The following is a 21,481-nucleotide window of genomic DNA, read 5'->3' as shown; positions in this document are numbered from 1 at the left end:
TTGCTGTTGAGACGGAGGAACACATAACAGCAATGGAATCACACTGTATGTTTAGACAGAGCCACCCAACCCCCACCAGCCTTTCCGTATACCCTAATTTGCATAAACATGAGTAATTTATGAATAATAAATGCCCTTGCATTCAGCGGGAGCCGTTAATTTGCATATCACCACAGCTACAGTTTTATTTCCTTAGTGCGGTGTTATCATGAAGCCCTTCAAGCCTGCATAAACCAGAATCAAAGAAGTAATGATATAACAGGTATGTGCTGGGGACTTTTTTTTTTTTTTTTTTTTTATCTTGATCTCTTTACGGGCGGAAAATATTTTAACTTTTACGTTTGAGCTCTTTCTGTGATAGGCTTGTAACGCTATAGGTTGTATGGGCAAGAGGCTTATATCTACAGTATCCATCGCTCGGTCTTGCCCTGTAAATTGCATACACGTGAAGTGCCGATGCATTATTGATGAGACCATTGCAACGTTTACTGTATGTGCGCTCGTGTGTGCGCGCACTCGAGTGCATTGATAGCGCGTATAATGCTTGCGTGTGTGCGTGCGTCAGTTCGTGTGTGTGTGTGTGTGTCTGTCTGTATGTATGTGTGTCTTGTCAATCTAACCAAAAGCCTTTACTTGTATTTCTCATAATTCCGCAGTAAGATGTAGAGACTAATCTGCCTATACATTATTTTACAGGGGCTGCACTTTATGTTGTCTTAGATTATCTTAAAAAAAAAAAAAAATCAGCATTCCTGATTTTGAAACATCATTTGAGTCGGTGTATTAGTTTAACATTTGATGCAAAATTGGCATTTGGTGCTGAATTTTCTCTCTTTCATTTTTGGATACATACTAGCCCTTACTCAATGTTATTCTAGAAATAATGAGAATTAGCCCGTGCAGCCTTGTTTTAAACGGCTATGGCTACTCTCGTTTTACTCCATAATTTTAAATGTGGTCAAAACGTGTCCAGTGGGACAGAATGGGGAAAAAAATACTTGGATTTGATTCATATTGACCATCTGATTCTGAAGATGCCATGGTGTCAGCTGTGATTCATTAGTTGGTGATACTGAGACTGTTTCTGATGTGACAGCGAGTAAAATGGTGTGTGTGTGTGTGTGTGTGTGCCTGTGTTAGAGAGAGAGTTTTGGGGTGGTTTGAGAGAGAGAGAGAGAGAGGGAGATCATTTTCATAGCAGAAGTGTTAGGTAATGTGTATGTGTCTTTGTGACGAAAGGCTGTGTCTATGTATTCTGACAGGCAGTGTTTTATGGGAAATCAAACTTGAGCAATTTTGTGGCATTACCAGATCAGCTGAACGATCTTTGTGCCTCCCTGATCAAGTTAGTCTCTTCCAGCCCAAATCAAGTCTGCGCTCTTGTCCGTTCTCTTCAGCATGATGAAGTCGGTGCATTTCAGCCGCATAGGAAAACCTTTGTAGGCGCAGTCGGTCAATTCATGGACACAAAGTCAGCTGAAATTTGACTGTCTACCGATAGATTGATGCTGCGTGAAGCATCACCTCGGCTGTACACAGCTTTGTAAACTATTCATGAGGAGGAGGAGGAGGAGGAAGAGGAGGAGGAGGATAATCCCCACCCCATGGCCCACCTCCCCACCATCTCATCTAAAAAGTTTCCCTCTTGTATGAAAGAAATAATTTGGAAACAACCTTGAAAACGATGCAAATTATTTTGCTGACCAATGAGCTTGCTTAATCTCTTTTCCTCTCTTTGATATTCACCTTTTTTTTGTCGTATGCCTTGTTGCGGCAGTCAATCCATTTCGGCTTCACACACCAACAAATGCAATTAAACCCCTGATTCAAATTCCCTATATGTGAATATTAATTATTCTGCCCTCCATCCCGTACGAAAGCCCCACCCCCTATTGCACCGTGGTTGCCACGGCGACCGGGTGGTGGCAGCGCTGATGTCAGAGACTCCTCCAAGGACACTTCTGCAGGCAGCTGGGTCAGGTGATATGTACTGCTGCTGGCCATCAACTAACGCCCGAGAACAAAATGGCCGCCATCCCTTCTAGTATTTGGTTAGTCTCTCTTTGAGATTAAGCAGGAGAGGAAGGGTAGCTGTGCTTCACCGATTCCAAAACACCTTTTGTTTTGATGATGTGGGTGATACGGATGATGTGGGATATCCGACGTGTGATTGGTGTGACCGAAACCCATCACACAACTGAGCTGTCTGAGCCCCGCAGAGATCAGGCCGCCTGTCTGCAGAATTTGGAAACGTGTCTGGCTATTTAAGTGTATTCATGACTGTGTATCGCCTTTGTGTTTGAATGTGTCCGTACATCGGTTTCCTCAGGTTGGCATTAAACAGCCGAGGCTCTCTCCCCTCCCCCCCCACCTCCCCCCTCCCCTCCAGACCCTCAGCGCTCCCCCACCAGCTCTCTCTCTCTCTAATTGAGCTTTGTGTCTAGCTCCATCTCCATTCAAATCCACCTTCATTTGCATACTGCCGCCGCGCGCCGGACAGCTCCCCAGCTGTACAGTATAGGACTAAATGAGGAACACAGACCCACTTTACGTGCTGTGAATACTAAGCAGCGAGGAGAGTCCTTCTCCTCTTTCCTGAGCACACAGCTACCTGAGAGATGAGGGGGCAGAGAGGAAGGAAGATGGCAGCGACAAATCAGTGCAGTCACCTCCCGAAGATCCAGGCATTACCAGTTTGAAAACAAATGTTGACATAGAAGTGGGGAGCATTTTTTAAAATTTACTTTCAATGTTTACTGTTTTATAAGAGAAAATATGGCAAAAGGTATCATGGTCTCTAATTTGACATAAAACTAGCCAGATATGGTGTGATACAAATAAAGTTGGTAATGCAAGCCAGAATCACATACACATTATCCTCTATACAGTATCCAAACATCAGGGCTATGGGACTCAAGTTTGATCTCGATCTCATATTTTTTTTTCGAAAGGTGTAATTCTGCTCAAGGTTCAAGGCAAATAATCTAAGATGTACTCTCTCAATATTTGGAGAATGTGTTCTTCTATTCTGCAGGAAAATACAATATTTCCCCAGTTTTCTGGCACCGGTCTCAAACGATAATCACATTTCTCTAAAAACTTGCCAAGTTTGATTTGGACCCAGCCGCCCCTCGGCCTCGCTCCTGCCTCAGACTCATCTAGGCTGGGTCTTGGGTTGTCTTGCGCTTCACCGGGCGGGTTTTGACAAGAGAGACCTGCCCAACATTAAAGAGTGTTAGGGATGTTTGCTTGAGTGCACACAGAATTATGTTGTATTTTCGACGCACTCCAACCACACTTCACAGAATGTGTTAAGCACATCCTTAATGGGAACCTTAAAACCCCAAGGCCAATTTTCATTTCTAACATATTGGCAGGATTTGTGACATTTCAACTCAATTCAGGATTCAATCAAAGTCCTAGCTCTAGGGTGAGTAAAAATGGCATGCTCTTTATGACAAATCCAGCTGTCCTTGGTTTGCTATATGCATACAACTCACTGTAAGACCAGTGAGAATTGGATGAAATTTGATGACCCATTTTAAGTTTTACCTTGAAGACAAATGCAAACAATGTAGAGATGTTCCCGTGTTTTATATTCCCTCAGGAAGTTTAGATGGAAATGTTTTATTTAGAAAACAAAGTAACTCACGCTCAATGGTAAATGGTTGCCAGGGTTGAAATGGCTGTCTGCATGTACTTCTGTGTGGACTTAGACTTGGTAGTGAAAGCACACACTGTGCTCTATTCTATCATTCAGAGCACCTCAGTTTGGAGTGAAATGGAGAGAAGGATAGATAGAGAGATATGAAAGTGTAGCTGTTCTAGTGAGAATCCAATCCTTCACAGTGCACAGCCCCAACAAAGTCCTCCAAATGACCCTTTATATCAATGTGCAATGTCCTCACCTTTCCAAATAGCCGGGCCGTTTTGGTGAGATGGGTGCATGTACGCTGCTGGCTGAGTAATGTATGGCCTGTCTTGGCACTGCTCGCTATTTCTTACCTAAGACCTGGTGTGTGTGTGTGTGTGTGTTAATATTTCTTCTGTATGTCTCTGTGTCAATGCATATGCTGTACATCAATTGGTGATCAATTAATATAGAATCCTTTTGTTAAATTGTTTCCGGAAAAAACATTTATATCAGAATTGAATGGCTAACAGTGATATGTGCAGTTGAAGTTATAATACTTCTAAGTATTCCTTGGTGTCACATTGGATTGCACAAAAAATCTTGTGTATAAGTGATGTTTTGGTAAAAAATAAATGTTTGAGTATTGCTTGATGATACCTAAAATAATCATGTGAGAGTTGTATGTTGTTTATTCGTAGCTGATTAATAACATTAGAAATTGGACAACCATCACAAAAAAAAATCACTGTTTTGGCCCTCGTTGCTACATCTTCTGTGTGTGTAGATCAGTAAAGCCAAGGGACTATATATTATGTGTGTGTGAAGCGTGCGTCAATGTGAGTATGTTGGGGGCGGAGGATATGCATCTTAATCTAATTACAAAATAGATGCCTGGATATAGACTAAGAACTATGAGCTTCCAAATGGGGGAGGGAAACCCTGTTTGATCAAGTCATGTTGCTCAGCAACCCGAAACATTTCTTTCAAACAGAAAGCCTCTAAGATTTAATAATCAGGCTCTTTGCATATCTGTGCAAATGCAAAGGAGGCTGGCAGGCTGCACCTGAAGGACAACAAAAATTAGACTTACTGTCTGAGGTGAATTGCTGAATTTGCTGCCATGCTGCAGACTCAAACATTGCAAATCAGTAAAATATTAAGCGTTAAATGTTTGTAAAAATTTAAGTGAAAAAAAATGAAGCAGGCATATGAATATCTTTTTCCCATTTTTGAATTTAGTTAATTAAACATACTTAAGTGAGCCTAAATTCAGTAATTACAAATTAAATACTCAATGTTCATTTTCAATTTTCTCCTCAGATAGTTTCACAGTTTGCACGCCTCATTTATTCCAGGAAATAGGGCTGTAATGAAATATAACGGCAGGCAAAGGGAAAATGCCAAAATACGTGCCTTTCAGTTTCTCACATGAAAATAACATCAATTGCAATGCAATAATCATACACAAATATATATTTAAATGAATTATGTTTTTACTCATATTTTCCGTAAGTGTAATCACACAGGTTTATTGAAAGATATTTCTCAAATATTAACCAGTAAAGGGGATATTTCTGCCACTCTTCATGGTTTCCCTGATTGACAATGTGAAAGCTGGGTGTTGGTTGTTGGAGTGCTCCTGCGATAATCACTGGCACCCTCCCTCCTTTTGTTTTCCTAATTGCTGCCATCCCCTTTGTTAGAGAGCATTCTTCTAAGTGCATCAATCCCTGCTGGAGAGCACTGAAGGCTTCCTGTGGACTTCAACAAAAAGTCCTGTCAGGTGGATTAGCCATTAGTCACCAGTCTACATTCCCCCTGACAAATCTGACGTTTAAAGTACACGCATAATTTCAAAGCACTCTTTGTGCCCCACAAATTGCATGCATTTTATCCTGGAAATGTCATAAAACGTGAGCTTGAACTTTTTAAAGAAAAAAAAAAATGTTGATACAAAATGTTGATTTGAACCTGGAACAATACATGGAACATTTGATCAAATGAATGGAAAGAGCTAAAATGATTTCATTATTAATGATGATGACTATTATTATCATATTCTAAATTCTAATTATATATTATAACACTCAGTGTTTGAGAATCAGAATCATTCAGCTCATTTTAGTGTTTTATGAAATGCATTTACAAAGTTATTGTATTTGAGTAATTCTGAAATACATTAAGTTGGTAAATGTAAGTTCAAAGAAAAAATGCAATAATAATAACAATAATAAAAACAATAGGACTGAAAACAATTTGCCCTTTCACAGCATTTCTATCAAAAAAGCTAACTGTTATTTTAAGGAACAAATTCTTTTTAAATCATTATTTGGCAACATTTCCAGTTCTCATCTATGCTCGTCGAAGCACATGATGCATTTGGGTCTTTAAAGAGGAAAAATGAAGGAAGAAAGCTGCATCTTTGTTGTAGCTTTGCAAATTATTTCCTGTACCATCCAATAGATTCATCGACAATGCTCTGATTAAATATTGCCCTCTTGTGGTCTTTGTATGAGGACTATTAAGGGGAAGCACATCACTTAATTAATATTTTTTAAATACGTTACCATTTTTAAATATGTTCCTTTTACCTAATCTACAAATGTACTGCTTATATATCACATTTGAATATATTAACGGTTTGTCAGTTTTCTTGCTATAATCTCTTTCAAGAGAAGCCTCAAGATCAAACCTTGTTTTGAGGTTCATTTAAGAATGCACACACACACTCACACACACACACTCACACACACATTGGCAGAGCAAGTCACTTTTGTGGTTGATGTGCATTACCGTTTCTTTTCACTAGATGGGGCAAGAGCATCATTTAATAGGCTTGTAAATTGAGAAAATGTATTCCCACTGCACATTTGCAAACAACAATTTCATGATCAAATTGTTCTCAAAGCTCTGTGAGAAATACTTTGGATTTCATGCTGTACTAATAGTTAGGTCAAATCAAAGAGGCCTGTACTGTCTGTGACTTCACCTTTGCAAGTCTTAACATAGCCTACATTAATGCTCATAAGGAAGTGTTTGCATGTTTCTCTTGTCTGGATGGCTTATTTGCATGACTGATGTGTGAGCAATATTGCCAAAGTGACCAAATACAGAGAAAAATCAAAAAGAACAATAAACAAAAAAACCCTGATAGATGTGCAGTGTGTGTGTGTGTGTGTGTGTGTGTGTGTGTATGTTGCACTAGTTTGTGAGGAGTCTGGATTGCTGAATGTGCAGCACTGCGGAGTTTCCCACTTTTCCACTTTATGTTTGTATGTAACTAGTGCTTGTATTAAAAAAAAACAAAAAAAAAACATTATTAACTTCGGAATACACATTAACATTTTCTTACAGTATGACATTTTTGAATATGTTTTGGATTTGATATTTATTTTCATTTTGGTCTTTTTCAGTGTATTCTAACTCTCTAAATGGTGTTTCTCTCTCTCTCTCTCTCTCTCTCTCTCTCTCTCTCTCTCTCTCTCTCTCCTCTTTCTCTCTGGTTCTTTCTTTCCCAACTCACCCCCCCACCTTGCTTCATACATCCAATTTAGAGCAGCATATCATTAGCTCATGGTTGTGTTATGGCCCGCTGTTGTTCGTCCTGTCCCAGGCCCTCAGTGGGTCTGAATTGCCATGGGAAAGAGAAGGGGAAGCTTTAATAGTCCTACAAACAGCCAGTACTGTGAGGCTCTGTGGAGATGACAAGTAGCCCCTTGATTAACCCATAGGCTGGTTGAACGGACCCACACTTTGCCTGTGTTCTTTATTCATTTCCCTTGTCCTTTTCTTTCTGAAAGAGACCCAATAGGGCCCAGCAGGTGAATGTAAAGAAACGCGAGAGGACTCCCCTCCGATCGGCCTTTCAGGCCCGGACAATGGGCCGGCCCACCTCTTGTACAGCCACATTAAGACCCTGATTAAAGCTCTTCCTGTTAGCGATTGATTGAGGGTGCAAAACTAAAACCAACAAAAACCTGCACTGCTGAGGCCTGATAATAACTGGGCCCCTCCTACAAAGCACAGGCTTCAAATGATTAGTGGGGTTTTGTTTTCTTAGTGTGAGTGTAGGTGTGTGAGTGTGTTTGTGTGTGTGTGTGTGTATGTGTGTGAGAGAGAGAGAGAGAGAGAGAGGGAGAGAGGTAGAGAGAGAGAGAGAGGGGGGGGGGGCTGTCTACCCATACCAGGAGGTCTTCAGATGGATAGCTCTAATTAATCAAGTAAAAAAAAGTGCCTTTCTTTTCTTTCTTTCTTTCTTTCTTTCTTTCTTTCTTTCTTTCCTTCTTTCCTGCCTTTTTTTGTTTCTTTCATTTGCATTTCTGCTAGCAGTGTTAATGACAGTGTGTGTTTGTGTGTGTGTGTATGCGTGTTTGTGTGTTATGTGTTTAAACTGTGATGTATTTCCCAAAGAGCTCAGGACCAGCAGGCATCATGGCGCTGGGTTGTCGATGGCCTCTGCCTAAATTAATGAGCTTTTAAATATAAAGATGTTACGTTAAATATAAAATTATTAGTTACATATTAAATGTATTAAATTGATGTATAGTTACATATTAAATATATAGCTAGCTAGTGAATTGTATTTTCTTCCTATTTTTTTGCTTAATTTTTATACACTTTGAGCTTGGCAATTAGGCTACTAACAATAAAGAAAAAAAAAGGAACTGCAAAAGAATTACCAAGAATTACCAAGTGTATTGAAATACGAGACTAAAGTGTACTGTTGAATTTTAGGAGACCCATAAGTGTGTGTAAAATTCCTTTGACTCCATTTCTCTAAGTCCTGAGCTTTGATTCAAATGGCCAGCGCATTGTACTGTACTCTCCTTTCAGTCTTTTTTATCTTCACTACCATTAGTGTGAGAATGTGGATTTTTTTTTTTTTTTTTTTTTTGCCTCGATTAGTAACAGAATAAGGATCTTCTTCCACATACGCTTGAGGTCTGCTGAAACTTTCCCATGGTTATCATAATCATGTTTTGAAGTGGGGATTTTTAAACACTCTTGTCATTGTTATGTAAACAGCCTTTTTTGCATGTTAATCCTTTTATGAGAGAACATTAGCGGGATGCATGACGACATGGGAAATGATTTGTGGGTAGAGAAGACAGTGGGAAGACTTTCACAATACGAATGTGTGTGTGTGTGTGTGTGCGCACGTGCGTGCGTGCGTGTCTAGAGAGAAAGATTCTTCAAGAATCCATAAATATTGCATTTCTTTGTTTGACGGATGTTTGACACATTTTCATGTTTCCTCAACAAATTCCACTGTCATATTTTTTCTTTTGTCAGTCATCTTCCAAACAGCAGATCCTGACAATTATCCCAGAGAAACTCCTGATCAAAACCACCTTATTCTGTCTGCTGCTCAGCTCCATCACACTCTGATTCTGCATCGCTATCTTCCCTTCGCACTATCTTTATTTGATTCTAGCTCTGTATATTGCACCACTCATCAGTTCAAATGCAAAAATTACATTTACAAAGTGTTTGTGTCATCTATATTTCATGCATTTTTGTAATGTCTATTTGTGTTGATGCACGGTAGAGTTATTACAGTGTTGCTGCAGTGTGATTGTTTCTGATACGGTCTCTGTCTGCACTGTAACGAAGCAGCTAATTCACCGTCTCAACAGAGGAGGGCATTGTGCATTTGGCTTAATGTGGCCCACCTATAGCGACAGGCTTGTCAGCAAAGTAATGGAAATAATGGATATGAAAAGTCATCTCAAAAATGGGTTTGTAATACTTACATGATTGTTGGCTGTGTTTTCATCGCTGCATAGCACGTATTATCGGCTAGGTGTGACATTTGATTTAAAGAATTACATTTTGCCTGTAATTAAACAAGGCAAATTATAGAGGCCACGCAATGTTGCATGGTCTGAAAAAATATCTTTATTCATTTATTTATTGAGTCATATTTAAAGTCAGTCCCATTTTCCGAAACAATTTTGTTCAGCAATATTGCATGTTAAGCTGCGGAATTCCCAGAAATAAGAAAAAAACAAAAACAACAAAAAACATACATTGTTGGAAATAGTTGCCTTTTTATTCAGACAATATTGAAGTGTTTGCATAGCAGGAGAGAGACAGAGAGACACAGACAGGTAGAGCCAGAGGAAGTCGGCCCTCAGGCTACAGGAAGGTCCTGGGCAGAATGGCTCAGGGGCTCAAGAATGATTCTCACATCCCACACATTTATCAGAATAGGGTTAGCATACCACTCTATACGCCTACACTTACACCGCGCCCTCACACACACACACACACACACACACACACGCACACACACACACACGCACACACACACACGCACACACACACACACACTTAGGCCCAGACATCCGCCTACACCCACAGTAAGCCTTATAGCCTCTTTGACTCGGTAACTTCTCCTCTGTGCTCCTTTTCCTCCCACTCTTCTGTTATTAGCCTCAGACAATCAGACCACCTGACTCCACCTCCCTGCATGTATATGAGTCAGACCTGCAGTCTCAGTTTATTTTCAAGAGCATAATTGTTCCATGTGTATAGCGTGCCTCAAATTGCCGCTGCAGAATCAGAGAAAAGGTATATGGGAGAAAGACATTAGTGAGATATTAGTAAAACGTGTAAGACGGCGAAATCATTAGAGGTTTTGTGGGGATCACATAATAATGCAGCTATCTCATATCTTCAGTTGTGTGAAAGAGCAGTACAATATGCTTTGGAATGTAGTTACAGAAGTTTTAAGTTGTCATCAGTCTAAGCCCCACGTTTTGTGTTTTTTTTATTTGTGTTAATATGGTCAGAGAGTCTTATTTAGTCCTACTTGAGGTGCCTTGGGCAACTGAAAAGAGAAAAATCGACTTCTGACAGAAGGCCTATCTCTCTTTCATTTGATGCTCCTTGTACATCTCTCACTCTTTGGCACCTTTTCTCCAATAGAAATGGACATTAACTGTACCTGGCAGGCGGCAAGTGGGATAAGAGCAGAGGTGCTGTTGATAAATCCCGCCTGGTTTGTAGTCGGACTTTAACAATGTCTGCCCTGTAGCCCTCAGAGTGGAAAGCTATGAAATACTGTTTCTGTGCACTACTGCTGTTCCGCATTCACCCTGCCGATTCATTATAGATATGACATAGTGTTACTTTCTGCCTACATGTCCGCCTTTCGGGTGAATTTGTAGTAGGTCAGAAATGAATGACCATAAGAATCATAAAGTACACATGATGAGTGACATATGGATGAGAACTGTCATTTATGATGAGGCTCCTCTTAACTGTCCAAAGAAATGTGACAGGGAAATGGCGATATAGTCTCTATTTCAAATATCATAAGCTTTGACATAATGTTTTTTTTTCTCTTTAAGAAAAAAAAATCTGTGTCTCTGACAATATAATAAAAAATATGGAGACATCTATGAACACAAATTATCACATTATGTTGATTTATTTCTAGTCATATTGCAGTGGGAAGAGGATGTGTTTTCTGAGTACCAAGGTGGAAAATTAGGGTGCAGTTCAGATAACACACTGGTGCCGTATTTCCATGCCCAACAAAAGCTGGAGAGACTGGCAGCCTTGACAAAACCCCTGTCCCCCACCCACCCCTCGCTCCAACCCCCACCCTAGCCCTCTCCCCCACCGGCCCACCCTCGACAAAACGTGGTCTTCAGCAGCACAAACAGCAGCACGTTGTCACACACTCGACCCCCTGTGACAGCAGTGGGTCATGGAGGCCGACAACAGGCTGTGTGGACCATCAAACACACATGTCAGTGTGAAGGACTGCCAGATTGTCAGTAACTCTTCTCATTCAGCCCTAAAATATCCACGTCTCATAGTCCACCCCCCCACCCCCCCCACCCCCACCCCACCCCCCATACACACACACACAAACACACCGGCTCAATATCCTGATCTGTCTGACCCCGGTGGATGTGGATCAGTGCAGAGGCACTGACAACTCTGCGCTGGCATGCCAACACGTCTGGTGTCGATGAAGTGATGCTCAGAATTAAAAGTGCGGTTGACGCTAAAGAGGAGCTAACCTGATTTGACTGCCTAACATGATTTGAGTGGGCTCAGACAGAGATAGAGGCATCAGAGTGCTACAGTGTGTGGAGAGAAATGGATCTCTGCCAGCCAGATCTGCTTATTCAGTCGATAATGGACGCAAATGCAGCCAAACGAACCCAAAGGTTCAACATTGGGATAATCTGAAATATTAACAGTTGCCCTTACATTCATGTTATTCCAGGGTTTATCATTATAATTATCTAATAGCCTCTGCTAAATGCTCTTGAGGATGACAAGCATTTAGTCTGGTGACCATTGTGAAGCACATCCAAAGCTGCTGTGTGTTCTGCCAGAATCTCACTGACTCAATATTTTTATTGGCATTCACTGAAAGCAAGAGTTTGTTTTAAATGCATTTATGTTTAAATGTTTTTTTGTTTGGTGGTTTGTTTTCTTGGTCCCACTCAATGTCTATATTCATCTCTATTCCCCTATTTGTTTAGCTCTGGCTGTATTCACTCTTGAAATAGTTTCTCCTCGCCCATACTGTGGCTAATTTTGCTGCGAGAAAAGCTTTTGATGAGGGGAAACTGGGCTTCTGGGGTGTTTTCAGAGGTGAGAGAGTGTCAGAAATGGTGAGATGCAAAGTGCAGAAGCGTTGATTGGGCCTAGGTGGGTGGATCTGGAGATCTGGGGAGAAAAACACTCGACTATTAGGATGGCCATTTATATCTATGAATATGAAGTGCCAGCCTGTGTATTTCTCCTCTCAACATTTTCTCTGTGGCACCACTGTTTGTGTAGGAAAAAACAGGGGCTTTTGCTTTGTATGTAAAGAAGGTGAGGTGTTGTTGCTCCCCCCCACCCCACCCCAATCCTCAAAGAGCATTAATCAGTGGCTCTCAAAGACACAGTCTCTCTGAGGAGCAGTCACTCACCCCAGAATGACGAGACGCACATGAAAGCTGGCAAGGGGGGTTTCAAGATAAGGTATAGAGAGCCATCCTGCAGTGCGAAGGGGGAGAGGAATTCCCCTCTCATTAAAGATCAACTGCTCAGCTCTCGCCTAACGAGCCCTCCTTCTTGAAAGCAAACAAACAAACAAGCACTCACTTGGAGGGAACCATAAAACAGAGGAAAGATATTCTACAACAGGCAATAGCACATAGTCAACTCAGTACAGAAATCTCCTTGCAACTGTCGTTCTTGTGGGCATAGGTTGTTGATGGGTGCTGTGTCCGCGAGGTCATAGGTCACAGGTGGTCTCAAGAGAGAATGGAACCAAAGCTGAGCTCGTCTGGGCCTTCTTCTGCTCCTCTCAGAAATGCCTCTATGGTGTCTTTGTGGCCTCCAGGCGTGAGGCCTCGCTCCCGAAGACCCACCCCTGCTGTGCCTCTAATCCTGTCTAAAAGAACCAGGAAGATGGCCTTCTCGGCTCCTTCTCTGACCTCCGGGTCCTCCAACACCTCCCAGTATGTGAGGGGATTAGCAAAGTAGGCCTCGAGCATCCCCACTGTCGCAGTGTGGCGCTGACCTGCCGACCCTGCTCCCTATGAGGCCAGGTGGAGCTCCGTGACGGGTGGAGACCCAGGACTGAATTAGCTCCTCTTTTCCCCTGTAAATGAGGTGTCCTGAAGGGCGCCAGGTAAGACGGGTCACACGGGGTCGTCGAACCCCTGCGGTCCAACACAAAAAGAGCCAGAGGATCACCTGCCACTTTCCAGATCAAATGAGGGCTTAAATAGGGGGCTCCTCTCTTGTCAAATCTCTCTCCATGAATACTCAGGAAGGCCAGAGACTACAGTATGACCTCCCCCAGTCTCGGCCTCCCATAGACCCAAGACCCTGTTGAGTGCTAACACCCCCGTACTTCAGCCCAGGTCCCCTCGCAGTAGCCATCAAGCTCTTAATTCCTACTCTCAGCCCGTCACTAAGTACTGTGATGCATAATGGACCTATAATCAACCCCTGGCCAATGGAGCCTTTTCTCTCAGTGTGTCTGCACTCATGTTGAGCTCGCATGTCGAGTTGCAATGAGATGCTAATTAGACTTCATATCTACAGGGCTAATCTGTGTGTTCACATTCAGGTGCTTTTAATCCACTCCATAGCGGAGCAGCTAGCTAATTCTCAGGTAATATTACCATAGTGGTCAGGGGAAAAGGGGAAAATTATATTATGAAATATTATGATTTAGACATTTTTGAAGTGATATAACCCAAGGCTATAATTCCTGTGAGTACAGTGTGCTCCGTGACTTTAAGGTTAATGGTCAGAAGCTCCTCTCCCCACCAAATAACCTCATCAAACTGCACCGCGTGACAGGGTAAGTGAGGGGTGTGGCAATCTAGGTGCCCAACACAATGCCCCTTGTCAGTCAGCCCCATTCCTGAGGGTGAGGAGGGGTGAGGGAGGGTGAGATGGAGACGGCCAGTGGCCCTTGGGTCTCTGCGATTGGCCTTAATCCGCCAGCTAATAAGTTCAGAGAGGGGCCATATGCTCCGGTGCAATGTGTGGGGAGGGGAGTGTTGCCCCATGCTACTTACACCAGGCCGGCGCTTTCTCAGGTACCGCCCTCCCACGGTCTGGCCCTTTGTACTGGGGGATCAGCCCTCTCCACGCTGTGAATGGTCCGAATTGATTAAACCCCACCGTATAATTGTCAGCAAATCCCAGCGAATCATTTCCCATCCATTTGAAAAGTACAATGTGCGTTTCTCTTTTTCTCCTTGCCTCCTTTCTTCCTCACCATCCCCACCCCTCGATGTCCTTCCCCTCCTGTTTTCTTTTTTTTTCAAGGTCTCATGTTTGTCCCTGCACGCCGCTCTCGGCCCCCTCTATGAGAGAGAAAGTAGAGGCAGGAGGAAGAGGATAAGGAGACCGGGGTGAGAAGGAATAGGGCATGCTTGGCTGGAGAGTTGGCCGTAGATAAAAGTGGGCAACGGGAAGACGTGTTTTAATCTGTGGCCCATGCCACAGAGTGGGCAACTGATCTGCGCTGGTACCTGCCTGGGCACAGCCAGGGCCAAATCTGGCCACAGCATCAGCTCAACACCAGGCCGTCCAGGTTTGAAGGATGCAGAAGAAGTGGGGAGAACAGGAACTGCTTTATTACATTTTGCATCATTTATTTCTAGTGTTTTGCACTAATATACTTTGATTCCTCAACGAAAAATTACCATTCATGTAAATCTATGCACATCTTGGAAATTTTGACAAAAAAGTGCAGTCAGTATGCTTTTTATTATTATATGTTTGTTTACATAATTAATTTATTTTAAATTTCATATACGAGTAGGTTAATATAACTGTTCTCAGTAACACTGACCAGAGACCAATCACCCCATCTGACCAATCAATCCCCTATTATGAGTACACATGTTCAACACCCTTTCATTGATCTGAGAGGTCCCTAGACAGAGGTTCAAGACTCCCTGACCTCAGTCATTTAACCCTTGACCTCGGCTACGGGCTGAAAGCATGTCCCAATCTGGGGCTTCAGTTTATTTCAATTGGCCTGTGGCTTCAAAGAGATTTATCAATATTAGGTTCTGGACCCACACGTTTGCTCTAGATCTGTAGATTCTGAAGATTGCTATGAAAAATGAACATTACATCTGCTATGTCAGGTACTATAAATAACTGATCAAAATGAACAGCCCTGCTTCTTCCATGCATAGTCAACAATTCTTGCACAACCAATAGAATAAAGCAAGGGATTAAAACACAATATAATCATTTGGAAGAAAAATGGTACTTGATGTGTATTGCTCAATAAATAATAAAATAAAAATGCAGATGACTGTATTATCTCAGATGTCACTCTTTTGTAAGCAAGGGACTCACAATAGCTCATAGCTAAAGTTATATTCCATAGAGAATTTAGTTTTCCCGGTACCAATCACTTTGTAAGAGTGTCTAATTTTTCAAATTGTGGATATCTAATTTTGGCATGAAACTCCTCAAATTTTCCTTTATTATGCCTATTTGATGGGCAGGTGAGTTTAAATGTCTAAAGTTCAGTTAAACAAGGTGCTAATGTGCTATTCTTTTAGTGGGTGATAGAGCAAAATGTCACCCATCATAACGGATTACACTGTACCTCACATTGTTCTCTAGCCAGATCACTGGGAGATCAACTTCACATATAGGGTCACATACATACAAGCAGGCCTTGTCACGAATCTCATAACCTGACATTGATCTTCAACTTTGATGCTTGGCTTTCATTACTGGCTGAAGGGCGTTGTTTGTGAGAGTGATCTTCATGTAAAGTGCTCATAAACGATCACAGGCCATGGAGGCAGATTTATGATCATGGGGGTTACAAGGAGACACGGGACAATGCAGCATCTCATCTATATTCTCATATAAATGGGACAGGGCATGTAAGTTTGAGGTTTGTATGTGGTCATGGTAGTGATGATGATGATGATGATGATGATGATGATGATGATGAGGAGGAGGAGGATGAGAAGAAAGAGGTTTAAGAATGGGAGAAGGTGGAGGAGGACAGTGAGTAAGCCATTATGCAAGAGGTTGTGGTGATGATGTTTTTGTCTACATGGATGGAGAATGGAACTTGATTCAACCAAGTCCCTGTTAATTCATATGAAAACCACCATGCAAATGCTCATATCGACACAAAACGCATATTAACATGCTAATCCTGGATGTAGCTTGTGGTCAGGAAACGTTGTACCTCTGGCCCCCTATTTCCATGCAGAATAGTTAACCTTGAGATCAACACTGGCAAATGCAATCCTCAAAGACTATCCCTCTAAAGACCCCATCTAGAGAGTTAATTATTGTTTCTGCATTGTTAATGACTTTCCATGCATATTTTTTTCCCTCCTCCTCTCACTAAAATGCTTGCTATCATGATAATGTTGTACGCAAATAGCCGTTGTACTGGGAATGGCAACGGATAGTCATTATAAGGTCTTATTCATCATCTGCATTAAGACTCAAGGTATTTGCCTACAGCACCACATTATATCAAGGTCTGTCTTTTGTAAGCCATGTTGTAGTTGCTACTGACATTGACGATGGCCATGGGCAACTCGTGATATTGTTGTTGCATAGGGATGTTGAATGCGGGCAAGAGATATAAGAGATTTAAAGCTATCACCTCTTAATTCTTTTCTATTAAAATTGCTAATGCTTGTTTGTCAGCATATAAACTTGCATTATTCTGACCAAAGTCTACAAAAGTTACTGTATGTATGACCAAAATAAATGTAGCAGCTCATCAGTTATGTCTAGGGTCACGGCTCTTTCACTTGTCCAGCCTAAGTCCTTAATGATGTCCACTAACTAGCATGGGAGTCCATCAGAATGAGTCTCCTGGGAATGAGGTCATGGCGGATGGTTCACGACCTTTGACCTCCAGCCACCACAGCGGTCTGACCCGCACATGTGCCCTTGTACAGATGAGGTCACCAGTGGGACCTTGTCAAGGGCCTTGAGCAAACAGATTAAGCCCATTGTTTGTAAATAGGATGGCCAGCTGCCACACTGCCCATCACTATAATTATCTGACCCGTGAACCCAGAGAGCTGACACAAGGCCCAGCTTATTGGGAGCTACAGTAGCGGCACTAGTGGTAATGGTACTCACTTAAAGGTAATCATTGCATAAGATGCATTTCTAATTTGGTGAATATACCTTTTTTTTCTGGCTATTATAACACCACTTTTAATGCATAGCTTACATAACTGATTTTATCAAAGAGCACAGAGACTAAATCAGACATATTTCACCATTTTTTAAGGGCAAGTCTGAATTCTAGTATCCTACAAATGTGAGGATGTCGAACATTTTACACTTTTCAATAATTTAATATACCCCGTGGAACAACGTTAAATTAGTCTGGCCACTGTAACAAATGACTTTCACCAATCACACATTTATCCCAGCAAAAAGAGTCAAGGTCAAGGAGTCTGGGGTTAAGTGTTGCTTAGTGTCCATCCGTTTCTTCATGCGCTGGTTAAACACGCTATAGGTTCTACATACCCCCCACTTACACACACACACTCACTTCTCAAACCTCCCTCAATTACCCCCCCTCCCTTCCATCAACAAATTGCCCCCCTGCCATCCACCCTAACTCCTCAGTAACCACCCTCCCTGTGTCCACCCATTGCCCCCCCTAACCCCTCTGAGACTGGCGTGGCTGACCATATCCTCATTTGACCTGCATCTCCCATATGGAGAGGGCAGTGGACTGATTCAGGAGGGACACTGCCAGGAGGTCAGAGGTTAAATGACCAGGACTGTTTACAAGGAGATGGGGATTTCAAACAGCAGACGCTTGTACAGCCTTTGTCCTCAGCCTTTGTTAATGACTCCATTAAAGACTATTGGCAGAGTATTGCCACTATTATCCTTAAAAGCATTAAAATAATTGGCTCAAATGATCTAAACTCAATCAATATATAGTTTTCAGTTAAGAGGAAACGTACGTATATTAATATGAAATATCAGAAATCCCATAATTCATGTTTTTTTTTTCTTAATTTTCTCTTAAATTGTTTTGTGGGTCGGTAATGCCTTTCTCTGTCTCAGCCTAGTGAATAAGTGGTCACCAGCCTGTACCTATAGCTTCCACACCTCAACTTCTATACATCTCCTCACATGGGTTATGAATCTGATTAACACAGGGTTTCCTTTTGTTTGGACAACCTGTGTTTACATAAAGAGGCCCAGTGGGACCGGCCCTGGGGGTCAGGGGGTCGGACCTTGGTTGTCAGAGAGCCTTGTGACATTTCTTTCCCACGTTTCCCGGCCCCCATTGTCCACGGCGAGGAGCCCCCGTTAACGTTTGGCCCTGGGAGGTAGTGTGGCGTGAGAGGGAGGCCTAGGGGCATTGGCCCCTCAGCGGGTCCCTGGGAAACGGGCGTAACCAGGCGGGGCCGAGCCGAGCGGGGACAGCATGGGGTCATTTTCCGGCTTGCTGCCCCTCTAAAGGGCTCTGGAGCCCAGTATTGGCCCCCGGAGGAGTGCTGGTGTGGAAGACGGCACAAAAGGCTTTGTCTATGTGTGTGTGTGTGTGTGTGTGTGTGTGTGTGTGTGACTGAGTGCACATACAGGCCTAAGCAGGTTGTGAGTTTGTGTGAGTACCAGGAGGATTATTTTACATGCGATAAATTTGTGTCTGTGTGATTTTATCAATAACTAATTGTGAAGATGGGTAAGACAGCTGCATGATGCAGTGGCAGGTGAAAGTTGGCCTTATTTGAGCAGGGAAAGAGTAGCAACCAGTGCAAGGTTGTAAAAAAAACTTGAAGATAAAAATAAAATCAAATCAATCAAATAAAATTCAGCAATGATGGTGGCTCTACTGTTAACAAGCTGGGATCAGGATTGGATTGGTGCAATTACTGGTAAAATTATGCTGTTATCAGATACATTTTAAATGAATATTAAAAGTATGCAAATAAAATAATAATAAAAAACAGTAACAGTAAGAATTAGAATGTCTTGAATTATGAATTTTGATTATTACTACCTGTATCTGTCTATTGATTTTACATTTCACAGGATAAAATATTTACATTGTGATATAGAATATTAATAATATAGAAGGTAAATTCTTTATTGAGACATGAGTTGAATGACTGACTTAATCACACTAGTTGCATAGAGTCCCAGATCACTCCTGTTTCTATCATTCAGATGATAAAACATTATACTGTAAATTGCACAGATGGTCATTTGTTTTCCTTGTTTGCATTCCATCAAGTCATCAAGCATGAAACCTAAGACAAAGCATTTTACAGACTTTGGCTGTACAAATACTCAGATTATAATTCATTTACAGTTCTAGAATATTTGTTTTAGTTGCATTTATGTAAATATACAGTATGTTTATTTTTATCAGAGCACGATCTTGCAATATTAACAGCGCAAATTCCTTCTTCCTTACTCCTTTCCTCACTAAGTAGATGTGCATTTACATTTTGCCTCTTGTAGTCGTAGGACATCATTTGAAGCTAACACAGTGAGCTATTGAATAATAAATAGACATCAGCAAAATGAATAAATAAAACATATCATCCTGCCATTATCACCTTTTTCTCTGTCTACATGCCAGAAAAAAAATAACCCGCTTTTCCTACTTATAATAAGGTCATCCTTTTTTAATGTTAGCCTGCTCGTATCTTCGGGGTCTCTGACAGGCTTTCAGGAGTCTGAGGTTCGCAGCAGAATCGACGTGTACAGTAATGTGTGACTGGGGCTTTGTTGATCTGAGAGGAGAGCACACTCGCTAGCTTGGAGAGATGATGGTAGAACCCCCCCCCCCCACCCCACCCCCACACACCCCTCCGCCCCATTCCTGTGGAGAGCAAGGGATAGAAGCAGCAGAGATCTTGAGGGAGAAACGGTCTCCCGTGTGTGTGCAAAGAAAGGATCTATGCCATTTCTCTCCTCTTGGTGCAGCGTGCATCTGTGGTGACGAATGGCAGCCATTTTGTTTTTATGCATTAAAGATTCACTGTATCCCCTCACATCTTTAAATTCTTTGAGGTTGTCCCACAGGAATATCATATATACAAATAAATGCACCATGCATTTTGCTTTGTTCTCTTTTCTCTAAAAAGTTATTGTTATATTCCTGTTTATCATCAATTCTTATTCAGTAACTACATCTAATTGTGTTCATACTACCTTTGTAATTACAGATTGTTTTTCTCCTTGAAGCAAAGTGATTATAAAGCTACTACAATCAACTCGAGGGTTAGAGAGAGAAAAAAAAGCAGCAGGAGATGGGGAATTTTCTCAGTTGGAAAAAAAATGGAGAAACATGGTTTGTTTGTCTCCAATAGACCATGCTAGTCCCTGAGTGCTCTATATAAAAGTTTCAATAAAATGCCTATTCACTCCATAGTAAGTTTACCTGGGCTGAACGTATTACCAGTAGCATATCAGCCACAAGAACTGGCCTGATAGAATCTTTCCACTCTTCCAAATCGCAGACAAAACATTGCAATCTAGTGGTTGATTGCAGCTATTTTCTTGGCTCTCTCTTCAGCAGAATTGTGCCCTGGCCCTTACGAATTGAGTTTATCAGGTTTTGAACAATGGAATAGAAATGGTTTATCAGGTGTTAAACAACAGAATAGAATATCGCGAAAAGGTCACAACTTTTTACAAAACTCGAAACCAAACTTTGTTTCAATTTCATTGCAGGAAGAGGGCACAAAACCTGGGTGCTTTGGATGCACCATAGCATTTCCACACATATCTTCCTTTCCTCGAATAGCCCTGATGCGTGGGAGGGTGCCATTTTATTTTCAAATGTATTTATTCATGGATCTGACATTTTGAACAACCTCTGCTATTCAGCAGAGTTACAAAGCAAGCTAATTTTCTATCACATTCCATAGGTCCTAGGCTCCATCAAATTCCATAGGTTGTTAGCTTTGAGGGCCATTCACGTACATGTAATTAGCTGTTAGATGAAATTTAGCGCCATCCCCTCATTTCTATAGCTGGGGCATCGACCGCCCTGCGCTCACTACAGTATTCACTCTGTGCCATTGCCCTCCCAGCCTGCATCTTGCTGTTTTTCTCTCCTTGCCTCCTCCGCTCCCAAAGCCTGAACCTGAACTTGTGAGCGCAGGCATAGATTTATATGCATGCCCCTCCTTTGATGACAGGGTAAATATTCACACAGACAGCCAAGGTGCCCCCACCATTACCCATGTGCTGTGTGTTTGCCCACCAGTTAAATTCTTAGGGGGATTGTTTGGTGAGATGAATGGGGCCAAAGTGCTGAAGGACGTATCGGAGTTCAGCAAACAAAACCTCCCCTGATTGGCTCAGCAACAGCTCGGTCCA

Source organism: Centroberyx affinis, unplaced genomic scaffold (assembly GCF_046629955.1).
Source record: "Centroberyx affinis isolate AG114_WGS23_722 - 3 ecotype Tasmania unplaced genomic scaffold, CSIRO-AGI_Caff_v1 ptg001502l_1, whole genome shotgun sequence".
Taxonomy (NCBI): Eukaryota; Metazoa; Chordata; class Actinopteri; order Beryciformes; family Berycidae; genus Centroberyx; species Centroberyx affinis.
Note: the sequence above shows the minus strand (reverse complement) of the source record.